This window comes from Mobula birostris, chromosome X (genome assembly GCF_030028105.1).
Source record: "Mobula birostris isolate sMobBir1 chromosome X, sMobBir1.hap1, whole genome shotgun sequence".
Classification (NCBI taxonomy): domain Eukaryota; kingdom Metazoa; phylum Chordata; class Chondrichthyes; order Myliobatiformes; family Myliobatidae; genus Mobula; species Mobula birostris.
In genome coordinates, this window is record NC_092402.1 from 57,176,233 (window position 1) to 57,189,399 (window position 13,167).

Below are 13,167 nucleotides of genomic sequence, written 5' to 3' on the forward strand. Positions count from 1 at the left end.
ACTCTCTGGAGCCTGTCTGTGAATAAACACTCCACCCACACACTGGAGCCTGTCTCTGAACACGGAAAACTCTGTTCACACTCCGGACCCTGTCTGTGAATAAACACTCCACTCACTCTCTGTACCCTGTCTCTGAATAACCACTCCCCCCTACTCTGGACCCTGTCTGTGAATAAACTCTCCACTCACTCTCTGAACCCTGTCTGTGAAAAAACAAACAATCTACTCACACTCTGGACGCTGTCTGTGAATAAAGACTCCACTCACTCTCTGGATCTTGTCTGTGAATACACACTCCCTCCCACTCTGGACACAATCTGTGAACACACACTCCACCCACATACCAGAGCCTGACTGTGAACAAACACTCCCTCCCACTCTGGACCCTGTCTGTGAATAAACACTCTACTCACTCTCTGGACCCTGTCTGTGAAAAAGCACTCCACTCACTCTCTGGACCCTGTCTGTGAATAAACACTCCACTCACTCTCTGGACCCTGTTTGTGTATGAATGCTCCACTCACTCTCTGGACCATGTCTGTGAATAAACACTCCCTCCCACTCTGGACCCTGTCTGTGAAGAAACACTCCCTCCCACTCTGGAACCTGTCTGTGAATAAACACTCCATTCACTCTCTGGACCCTGTCTGTGAAGAAACAGACAACTCACTCTCTGGAGCCTGTCTGTGAATAAACACTTCACCCACACACTGGAGCCTGTCTCTGAACACGGACACTCTGTTCACACTCCGGACCCTGTCTGTGAATAAACACTCCACTCACTCTCTGAACCCTGTCTGTGAAAAAACAATCTACTCACACTCTGGACGCTGTCTGTGAATAAACACTCCCTCCCACTCTGGACACAATCTGTGAACACACACTCCACCCACATACCAGAACCTGACTGTGAACAAACACTGCACACACACTCTGGACCCTGTCTGAGAATAAACACTCCACTATCTCTCTGGACTCTGACTATCAATAAACACTCCATTCACACTCTGGACCCTGTCTGTGAATAAACACTCCACTCACTGTCTGGACACTGTGTGTGAATAAACACTCCACCCACACACTGGAGCCTGTCTGTGAACATGGACAATCTGTTCACACTCCGGACCCTGTTTGTGAATAAACACTCCACTCGCTCTCTGAACACTCTGTGTCAATGAACACTCCACCCAAACACAATGAACACTTCACCCAAAGACTGGAGCCTGTCTGTGAACTCGGACACTCTGTTCACACTCTGGACCCTGTCTGTGAATAAACACTCCACTCACTCCCTCGACACTGTGTGTGAATAAACACACCACCCACACACTGGAGCCTGTCTGTGAACACAGACACTCTGTTCACACTCCAGACCCTGTCTTTGAATAAACACTCCATTCACTCTCTGGAGCCTGTCTGTGAATAAACAGTCCACTCACACTCTGGATGCTGTCTGTGAATAAACACTACACTCACCCTCTGGACACTGTGTGTGAATAAACACTCCACCCACACACTGGAGCCTGTCTGTGAACACGGACACTCTGTTCACACTCCAGACTCTGTCTTTGAATAAACTCTCACTCACTGTCTGGACACCGTGTGTGAATAAACACTCCACCCACACACTGGAGCCTGTCTGTGAATAAACACTCCACTCACTCTCTGTACCTTGTCTGTGAATAAACACATCCCTCTACTCTGGACCCTGTCTGTGAATAAACACTCCAGTCACACTCTGAACACTGTGTGTGAATGAACACTCCACCGAAACACTGGAGCCTGTCTGTGAATACGGCCACTCTGTTCACACTCCGGACCCTGTCTGTGAATAAACACTCCACTCACTCTCTGAACACTGTCTTTGAATAAACACTCCACTCACTCTCTGAACACTGCCTGTGAACACACACTCCACTCACACTCTGGACCCTGTCTGTGAATAAACACTCCACTCAGTCTCTGGACCCGATCTGTGAATAAAAACTCCCTCCCACTCTGGACACAATCTGTGAACACACTCCACCCACATACTAGAGCCTGTCTGTGAACAAACAGTCCACTCACACTCTGGACACTGTCTGTAAACAAACACTCCCTCCCACTCTGGACCCTGTCTGTGAACAAGCACTCCACTCACTCTCTGGACCTTGTCTGTGAATACACACTCCCTCCCACTCTGGACACGATCTGTGAACACACATTCCACCCACATACCAGAGCCTGACTGTGAACAAACACTCTACGCACACTCTGGACCCTGTCTGTGAATAAACACTCCACTCCCTCTCTGGACCCTGTCTGTGAAAAAGCACTCCACTCACTCTCTGGACCCTGTCTGTGAATAAACACTCCACTCACTCTCTGGACCCTGTTTGTGAATAAACGCTCCACTCACTCTCTGGACCATGTCTGTGAATAAACACTCCCTCCCACTCTGGACCCTGTCTGTGAAGAAACTCTCCCTCCCAATCTGGAACCTGTCTGTGAATAAACACTCGCTCACACCCTGGACACAATCTGTGAACACACACTCCACCCACATACTGGAGCCTGCCTGTGAACAAACACTCCACTCACACTCTTGACCCTGTCTTTGAATAAACACTCCACTCACTCTCTGGGCCCTGTCTGTGAATAAACACTCCCCCCGACTCTGGACACTCTCTGTGAATAAACACTCCCCCCAACTCTGGACCTTCTCTGTGAATAAACACTCCATTCACTCTCTGGACCCTGTCTGTGAAGAAACAGACAACTCACTCTCTGGAGCCTGTCTGTGAATAAACACTCCACCCACACACTGGAGCCTGTCTCTGAACACGGAAAACTCTGTTCACACTCCGGACCCTGTCTGTGAATAAACACTCCACTCACTCTCTGTACCCTGTCTCTGAATAACCACTCCCCCCTACTCTGGACCCTGTCTGTGAATAAACTCTCCACTCACTCTCTGAACCCTGTCTGTGAATAAACAATCCACTCTATTCACACTCTGGACGCTGTCTGTGAATAAAGACTCCACTCACTCTCTGGACCTTGTCTGTGAATACACACTCCCTCCCACTCTGGACACAATCTGTGAACACACACTCCACCCACATACCAGAGCCTGACTGTGAACAAACACTGCACACACACTCTGGACCCTGTCTGAGAATAAACACTCCACTCCCTCTCTGGACTCTGACTGTCAATAAACACTCCATTCATACTCTGGACCCTGTCTGTGAATAAACACTCCACTCTCTGTCTGGACACTGTGTGTGAATAAACACTTCACCTACACACTGCAGGCTGTCTGTGAACATGGACAATCTGGTCACACTCCGGAACCTGTTTATGAATAAACACTCCACTCGCTCTCTGAATACTGTGTGTCAATGAACACTCCACCGAAACGCAATGAACACTCCACCCAAACGCAATGAACACTCCACCCAAAGACTGGAGCCTGTCTGTGAACTCGGACACTCTGTTCACACTCTGGACCCTGTCTGTGAATAAACACTCCACTCACACTCTCGACCCTGTCTGTGAATAAACACTCCACTCACTCCCCCGACACTGTGTGTGAATAAACACACCACCCACACACTGGAGCCTGTCTGTGAACACAGACACTCTGTTCACACTCCAGATCCTGTCTTTGAATAAACACTCCATTCACTCTCTGGAGCCTGTCTGTGAATAAACAGTCCACTCACACTCTGGATGCTGTCTGTGAATAAACACTACACTCACTGTCTGGACACTGTGTGTGAATAAACACACCACCCACACACTGGAGCCTGTCTGTGAACACGGACACTCTGTTCACACTCCAGACCCTGTCTTTGAATAAACTCTCACTCACTGTCTGGACACCGTGTGTGAATAAACACTCCACCCACACACTGGAGCCTGTCTGTGAACACGGACACTTTGTTCACACTCCAGACCCTGTCTGTGAATAAACACTCCACTCACTCTCTGAACCCTGTCTGTGAATAAACACTCCACTCACTCTCTGTACCTTGTCTGTGAATAAACACATCCCTCTACTCTGGACCCTGTCTGTGAATAAACACTCCAGTCACACTCTGAACACTGTGTGTGAATGAACACTCCACCGAAACACTGGAGCCTGTCTGTGAATACGGCCACTCTGTTCACACTCCGGACCCTGTCTGTGAATAAACACTCCACTCACTCTCTGAACACTGTCTTTGAATAAACACTCCACTCACTCTCTGAACACTGTCTGTGAACACACACTCCACTCACACTCTGGACCCTGTCTGTGAATAAACACTCCACTCACTCTCTGGACCCTATCTGTGAACAAAAACTCCCTCCCACTCTGGACACAATCTGTGAACACACTCCACCCACATACAAGAGCCTGTCTGTGAACAAACACTCCCTCCCACTCTGGACCCTGTCTGTGAATAAACACTCTACTCACTCTCTGGACCCTGTCTGTGAAAAAGCACTCCACTCACTCTCTGGACCCTGTCTGTGAATAAACACTCCACTCACTCTCTGGACCCTGTTTGTGTATGAATGCTCCACTCACTCTCTGGACCATGTCTGTGAATAAACACTCCCTCCCACTCTGGACCCTGTCTGTGAAGAAACACTCCCTCCCACTCTGGAACCTGTCTGTGAATAAACACTCCATTCACTCTCTGGACCCTGTCTGTGAAGAAACAGACAACTCACTCTCTGGAGCCTGTCTGTGAATAAACACTCCACCCACACACTGGAGCCTGTCTCTGAACACGGACACTCTGTTCACACTCCGGACCCTGTCTGTGAATAAACACTCCACTCACTCTCTGTACCCTGTCTCTGAATAACCACTCCCCCCTACTCTGGACCCTGTCTGTGAATAAACTCTCCACTCACTCTCTGAACCCTGTCTGTGAAAAAACAATCTACTCACACTCTGGACGCTGTCTGTGAATAAACACTCCCTCCCACTCTGGACACAATCTGTGAACACACACTCCACCCACATACCAGAACCTGACTGTGAACAAACACTGCACACACACTCTGGACCCTGTCTGAGAATAAACACTCCACTACCTCTCTGGACTCTGACTATCAATAAACACTCCATTCACACTCTGGACCCTGTCTGTGAATAAACACTCCACTCACTGTCTGGACACTGTGTGTGAATAAACACTCCACCCACACACTGGAGCCTGTCTGTGAACATGGACAATCTGTTCACACTCCGGACCCTGTTTGTGAATAAACACTCCACTCGCTCTCTGAACACTCTGTGTCAATGAACACTCCACCCAAACACAATGAACACTTCACCCAAAGACTGGAGCCTGTCTGTGAACTCGGACACTCTGTTCACACTCTGGACCCTGTCTGTGAATAAACACTCCACTCACTCCCTCGACACTGTGTGTGAATAAACACACCACCCACACACTGGAGCCTGTCTGTGAACACAGACACTCTGTTCACACTCCAGACCCTGTCTTTGAATAAACACTCCATTCACTCTCTGGAGCCTGTCTGTGAATAAACAGTCCACTCACACTCTGGATGCTGTCTGTGAATAAACACTACACTCACCCTCTGGACACTGTGTGTGAATAAACACTCCACCCACACACTGGAGCCTGTCTGTGAACACGGACACTCTGTTCACACTCCAGACTCTGTCTTTGAATAAACTCTCACTCACTGTCTGGACACCGTGTGTGAATAAACACTCCACCCACACACTGGAGCCTGTCTGTGAATAAACACTCCACTCACTCTCTGTACCTTGTCTGTGAATAAACACATCCCTCTACTCTGGACCCTGTCTGTGAATAAACACTCCAGTCACACTCTGAACACTGTGTGTGAATGAACACTCCACCGAAACACTGGAGCCTGTCTGTGAATACGGCCACTCTGTTCACACTCCGGACCCTGTCTGTGAATAAACACTCCACTCACTCTCTGAACACTGTCTTTGAATAAACACTCCACTCACTCTCTGAACACTGCCTGTGAACACACACTCCACTCACACTCTGGACCCTGTCTGTGAATAAACACTCCACTCAGTCTCTGGACCCGATCTGTGAATAAAAACTCCCTCCCACTCTGGACACAATCTGTGAACACACTCCACCCACATACTAGAGCCTGTCTGTGAACAAACAGTCCACTCACACTCTGGACACTGTCTGTGAACAAATACTCCCTCCCACTCTGAACCCTGTCTGTGAATAAACACTCTACTCACTCTCTGGACCCTGTCTGTGAACAAGCACTCCACTCACTCTCTGGACCCGGTCTGTGAATAAACACTCCATTCACTCTCTGGACCCTGTCTGTGAAGAAACAGACAACTCACTCTCTAGAGCCTGTCTGTGAATAAACACTCCACCCACACACTGGAGCCTGTCTCTGAACACGGACACTCTGTTCACACTCTGGACGCTGTCTGTGAATAAACACTCCACTCACTCTCTGGACCTTGTCGTTGAATACACATTCCCTCCCACTCTGGACACAATCTGTGAACACACACTCCACCCACATACCAGAGCCTGACTGTGAACAAACACTCCACACACACTCTGGACCCTGTCTGTGAATAAGCACTCCACTCCCTCTCTGGAGCCTGTCTGTGAATAAACACTCCACCCACACACTGGAGCCTGTCTCTGAACACGGAAAACTCTGTTCACACTCCGGACCCTGTCTGTGAATAAACACTCCACTCACTCTCTGTACCCTGTCTCTGAATAACCACTCCCCCCTACTCTGGACCCTGTCTGTGAATAAACTCTCCACTCACTCTCTGAACCCTGTCTGTGAATAAACAATCCACTCTATTCACACTCTGGACGCTGTCTGTGAATAAAGACTCCACTCACTCTCTGGACCTTGTCTGTGAATACACACTCCCTCCCACTCTGGACACAATCTGTGAACACACACTCCACCCACATACCAGAGCCTGACTGTGAACAAACACTGCACACACACTCTGGACCCTGTCTGAGAATAAACACTCCACTCCCTCTCTGGACTCTGACTGTCAATAAACACTCCATTCATACTCTGGACCCTGTCTGTGAATAAACACTCCACTCTCTGTCTGGACACTGTGTGTGAATAAACACTTCACCTACACACTGCAGGCTGTCTGTGAACATGGACAATCTGGTCACACTCCGGAACCTGTTTATGAATAAACACTCCACTCGCTCTCTGAATACTGTGTGTCAATGAACACTCCACCGAAACGCAATGAACACTCCACCCAAACGCAATGAACACTCCACCCAAAGACTGGAGCCTGTCTGTGAACTCGGACACTCTGTTCACACTCTGGACCCTGTCTGTGAATAAACACTCCACTCACACTCTCGACCCTGTCTGTGAATAAACACTCCACTCACTCCCCCGACACTGTGTGTGAATAAACACACCACCCACACACTGGAGCCTGTCTGTGAACACAGACACTCTGTTCACACTCCAGATCCTGTCTTTGAATAAACACTCCATTCACTCTCTGGAGCCTGTCTGTGAATAAACAGTCCACTCACACTCTGGATGCTGTCTGTGAATAAACACTACACTCACTGTCTGGACACTGTGTGTGAATAAACACACCACCCACACACTGGAGCCTGTCTGTGAACACGGACACTCTGTTCACACTCCAGACCCTGTCTTTGAATAAACTCTCACTCACTGTCTGGACACCGTGTGTGAATAAACACTCCACCCACACACTGGAGCCTGTCTGTGAACACGGACACTTTGTTCACACTCCAGACCCTGTCTGTGAATAAACACTCCACTCACTCTCTGAACCCTGTCTGTGAATAAACACTCCACTCACTCTCTGTACCTTGTCTGTGAATAAACACATCCCTCTACTCTGGACCCTGTCTGTGAATAAACACTCCAGTCACACTCTGAACACTGTGTGTGAATGAACACTCCACCGAAACACTGGAGCCTGTCTGTGAATACGGCCACTCTGTTCACACTCCGGACCCTGTCTGTGAATAAACACTCCACTCACTCTCTGAACACTGTCTTTGAATAAACACTCCACTCACTCTCTGAACACTGTCTGTGAACACACACTCCACTCACACTCTGGACCCTGTCTGTGAATAAACACTCCACTCACTCTCTGGACCCTATCTGTGAACAAAAACTCCCTCCCACTCTGGACACAATCTGTGAACACACTCCACCCACATACAAGAGCCTGTCTGTGAACAAACACTCCCTCCCACTCTGGACCCTGTCTGTGAATAAACACTCTACTCACTCTCTGGACCCTGTCTGTGAAAAAGCACTCCACTCACTCTCTGGACCCTGTCTGTGAATAAACACTCCACTCACTCTCTGGACCCTGTTTGTGTATGAATGCTCCACTCACTCTCTGGACCATGTCTGTGAATAAACACTCCCTCCCACTCTGGACCCTGTCTGTGAAGAAACACTCCCTCCCACTCTGGAACCTGTCTGTGAATAAACACTCCATTCACTCTCTGGACCCTGTCTGTGAAGAAACAGACAACTCACTCTCTGGAGCCTGTCTGTGAATAAACACTCCACCCACACACTGGAGCCTGTCTCTGAACACGGACACTCTGTTCACACTCCGGACCCTGTCTGTGAATAAACACTCCACTCACTCTCTGTACCCTGTCTCTGAATAACCACTCCCCCCTACTCTGGACCCTGTCTGTGAATAAACTCTCCACTCACTCTCTGAACCCTGTCTGTGAAAAAACAATCTACTCACACTCTGGACGCTGTCTGTGAATAAACACTCCCTCCCACTCTGGACACAATCTGTGAACACACACTCCACCCACATACCAGAACCTGACTGTGAACAAACACTGCACACACACTCTGGACCCTGTCTGAGAATAAACACTCCACTACCTCTCTGGACTCTGACTATCAATAAACACTCCATTCACACTCTGGACCCTGTCTGTGAATAAACACTCCACTCACTGTCTGGACACTGTGTGTGAATAAACACTCCACCCACACACTGGAGCCTGTCTGTGAACATGGACAATCTGTTCACACTCCGGACCCTGTTTGTGAATAAACACTCCACTCGCTCTCTGAACACTCTGTGTCAATGAACACTCCACCCAAACACAATGAACACTTCACCCAAAGACTGGAGCCTGTCTGTGAACTCGGACACTCTGTTCACACTCTGGACCCTGTCTGTGAATAAACACTCCACTCACTCCCTCGACACTGTGTGTGAATAAACACACCACCCACACACTGGAGCCTGTCTGTGAACACAGACACTCTGTTCACACTCCAGACCCTGTCTTTGAATAAACACTCCATTCACTCTCTGGAGCCTGTCTGTGAATAAACAGTCCACTCACACTCTGGATGCTGTCTGTGAATAAACACTACACTCACCCTCTGGACACTGTGTGTGAATAAACACTCCACCCACACACTGGAGCCTGTCTGTGAACACGGACACTCTGTTCACACTCCAGACTCTGTCTTTGAATAAACTCTCACTCACTGTCTGGACACCGTGTGTGAATAAACACTCCACCCACACACTGGAGCCTGTCTGTGAATAAACACTCCACTCACTCTCTGTACCTTGTCTGTGAATAAACACATCCCTCTACTCTGGACCCTGTCTGTGAATAAACACTCCAGTCACACTCTGAACACTGTGTGTGAATGAACACTCCACCGAAACACTGGAGCCTGTCTGTGAATACGGCCACTCTGTTCACACTCCGGACCCTGTCTGTGAATAAACACTCCACTCACTCTCTGAACACTGTCTTTGAATAAACACTCCACTCACTCTCTGAACACTGCCTGTGAACACACACTCCACTCACACTCTGGACCCTGTCTGTGAATAAACACTCCACTCAGTCTCTGGACCCGATCTGTGAATAAAAACTCCCTCCCACTCTGGACACAATCTGTGAACACACTCCACCCACATACTAGAGCCTGTCTGTGAACAAACAGTCCACTCACACTCTGGACACTGTCTGTGAACAAATACTCCCTCCCACTCTGAACCCTGTCTGTGAATAAACACTCTACTCACTCTCTGGACCCTGTCTGTGAACAAGCACTCCACTCACTCTCTGGACCCGGTCTGTGAATAAACACTCCATTCACTCTCTGGACCCTGTCTGTGAAGAAACAGACAACTCACTCTCTAGAGCCTGTCTGTGAATAAACACTCCACCCACACACTGGAGCCTGTCTCTGAACACGGACACTCTGTTCACACTCTGGACGCTGTCTGTGAATAAACACTCCACTCACTCTCTGGACCTTGTCGTTGAATACACATTCCCTCCCACTCTGGACACAATCTGTGAACACACACTCCACCCACATACCAGAGCCTGACTGTGAACAAACACTCCACACACACTCTGGACCCTGTCTGTGAATAAGCACTCCACTCCCTCTCTGGACCCTGTCTGTGAATAAACACTCCCTCCCACTCTGGACCCTGTCTGTCAATAAACACTCCATTCACACTCTGAACCCTGTCTGTGAATATACACTCCACCCACACAATGGAGCCTGTCTGTGAACACGTACAATCTATTCACACTCCGGACCCTGTTTGTGAATAAACACTCCACTCGCTCTCTGAACACTGTGTGTCAATGAACACTCCACCCAAACACAGTGAACACTCCACCGAAACACTGGAGCCTGTCTGTGAATACGGCCACTCTGTTCACACTCCGGACTCTGTCTGTGAATAAACACTCCACTCACTCTCTGAACACTGTCTGTGAACACACACTGCACTCACACTCTGGACCCGGTCTGTGAATAAACACTCCACTCACTCTCTGGACCCTGTTTGTGAATAAATACTCCACTCACTCTCTGGACCCTGTCTGTGAATAAACACTCCCTCCCACTCTGGACCCTGTCTGGGAAGAAACACTCCCTCCCACTCTGGAACCTGTGTGTGAATAAACACTCCTTCCCACTCTGGACACAATCTGTGAACACACACCCCACCTATATACTGGAGCCTGCCTGTGAACAAATACTCCACTCACACTCTGGACCCTGTCTTTGAATAAACACTCCACTCCCTGGACTCTGTCTGTGAATAAACACTCCACTCACTCTCTGGACCCTGTCTGTGAATAAACACTCCATTCATTCTCTGGACCCTGTCTTTGAATAAACACTCCACTCACTCTCTGTGCCCTGTCTGTGAATAAACACACCCCCCGACTCTGGACATTCCCTGTGAATAAACACTCCCCCCAACTCTGGACCCTCTCTGTGAATAAACACTCCATTCACTCTCTGGACCCTGTCTGTGAATAAACAATCCCCCCTACTCTGGACCCTGTCAGTGAATAAACTCTCCACTCACTCTCTGAACCCTGTCTGTGAATAAACAACCTACTCACACTCTGGACGCTGTCTGTGAATAAACACTCCACTCACTCTCTGGACCTTGTCTGTGAATACACACTCCCTCCCACTCTGGACACGATCTGTGAACACACATTCCACCCACATACCAGAGCCTGACTGTGAACAAACACTCTACGCACACTCTGGACCCTGTCTGTGAATAAACACTCCACTCCCTCTCTGGACCCTGTCTGTAAATAAACACTCCCTCCCACTGTGGACCCTGTCTGAGAATATACACTCCACTCACTCTCTGGACCCTGTCTGTCAATAAACGCTCCATTCACACTCTGGACCCTGTCTGTGAATAAACACTCCACTCACTCTCTGGACCCTGTCTGTCAATAAACACACCCCCTACTCTGGAACACACATCAAAGTTGCTGGTGAACGCAGCAGGCTAGGCAGCATCTGTAGGAAGAGGTGCAGTCGACGTTTCAGGCTGAGACCCTTCGTCAGGACTAACTGAAGGAAGAGTGAGTAAGGGATTTGAAAGTTGGAGGGGGAGGGGGAGATCCAAAATGATAGGAGAAGACAGGAGGGGGAGGGATGGAGCCAAGAGCTGGACAGGTGATAGGCAAAAGGGGATACGAGAGGATCATGGGACAGGAGGTCCGGGAAGAAAGACAAGGGGGGGGGGATCCAGAGGATGGGCAAGGGGTATATTCAGAGGGACAGAGGGAGAAAAAGGAGAGTGAGAGAAAGAATGTGTGCATAAAAATGAGTAGCAGATGGGGTACGAGGGGGAGGTGGGGCCTTAGCAGAAGTTAGAGAAGTCGATGTTCATGCCATCAGGTTGGAGGCTACCCAGACGGAATATAAGGTGTTGTTCCTCCAACCTGAGTGTGGCTTCATCTTTACAGTAGAGGAGGCCGTGGATGGACATGTCAGAATGGGAATGGGATGTGGAATTAAAACGTGTAGCCACTGGGAGATCCTGCTTTCTCTGGCGGACAGAGCGTAGATGTTCAGCAAAGCGGTCTCCCAGTCTGCGTCGGGTCTCGCCAATATATAAAAGGCCACATCGGGAGCACCGGACGCAGTATATCACCCCAGTCGACTCACAGGTGAAGTGTTGCCTCACCTGGAAGGACTGTTTGGGGCCCTGAATGGTGGTAAGGGAGGAACTGTAAGGGCATGTGTAGCACTTGTTCCGCTTACACGGATAAGTGCCAGGAGGGAGATCAGTGGGGAGGGATTGGGGGGACGAATGGACAAGGGAGTTGTGTAGGGAGCGATCCCTGCGGAATGCAGAGAGAGGGGGGGGGAGGGAAAGATGTGCTTAGTGGTGGGATCCCGTTGGAGGTGGCGGAAGTTACGGAGAATAATATGTTGGACCCGGAGGCTGGTGGGGTGGTAGGTGAGGACCAGGGGAACCCTATTCCTAGTAGGGTGGCGAGAGGATGGAGTGAGAGCATATGTGCGTGAAATGGGGGAGATGCGTTTAAGAGCAGAGTTGATAGTGGAGGAAGGGAAGCCCCTTTCTTTAAAAAAGGAAGACCCGGAGGACTGTTTATTCACAGACAGGGCCCAGAGTGTGAATGGAGTGTTTATTCACAGACGGGTTCCAGAGTGAATCTAGTGTTTATTCACGGACAAGGTCCAGAGAGTGAGTGGGGAGTTTATTCACAGAGAGGGTCCAGAGTAGAGGGGCGTGTTTATTCACAGACAGGCTCCAGAGAGTGAGTTGTCTGTTTATTCACAGACAGG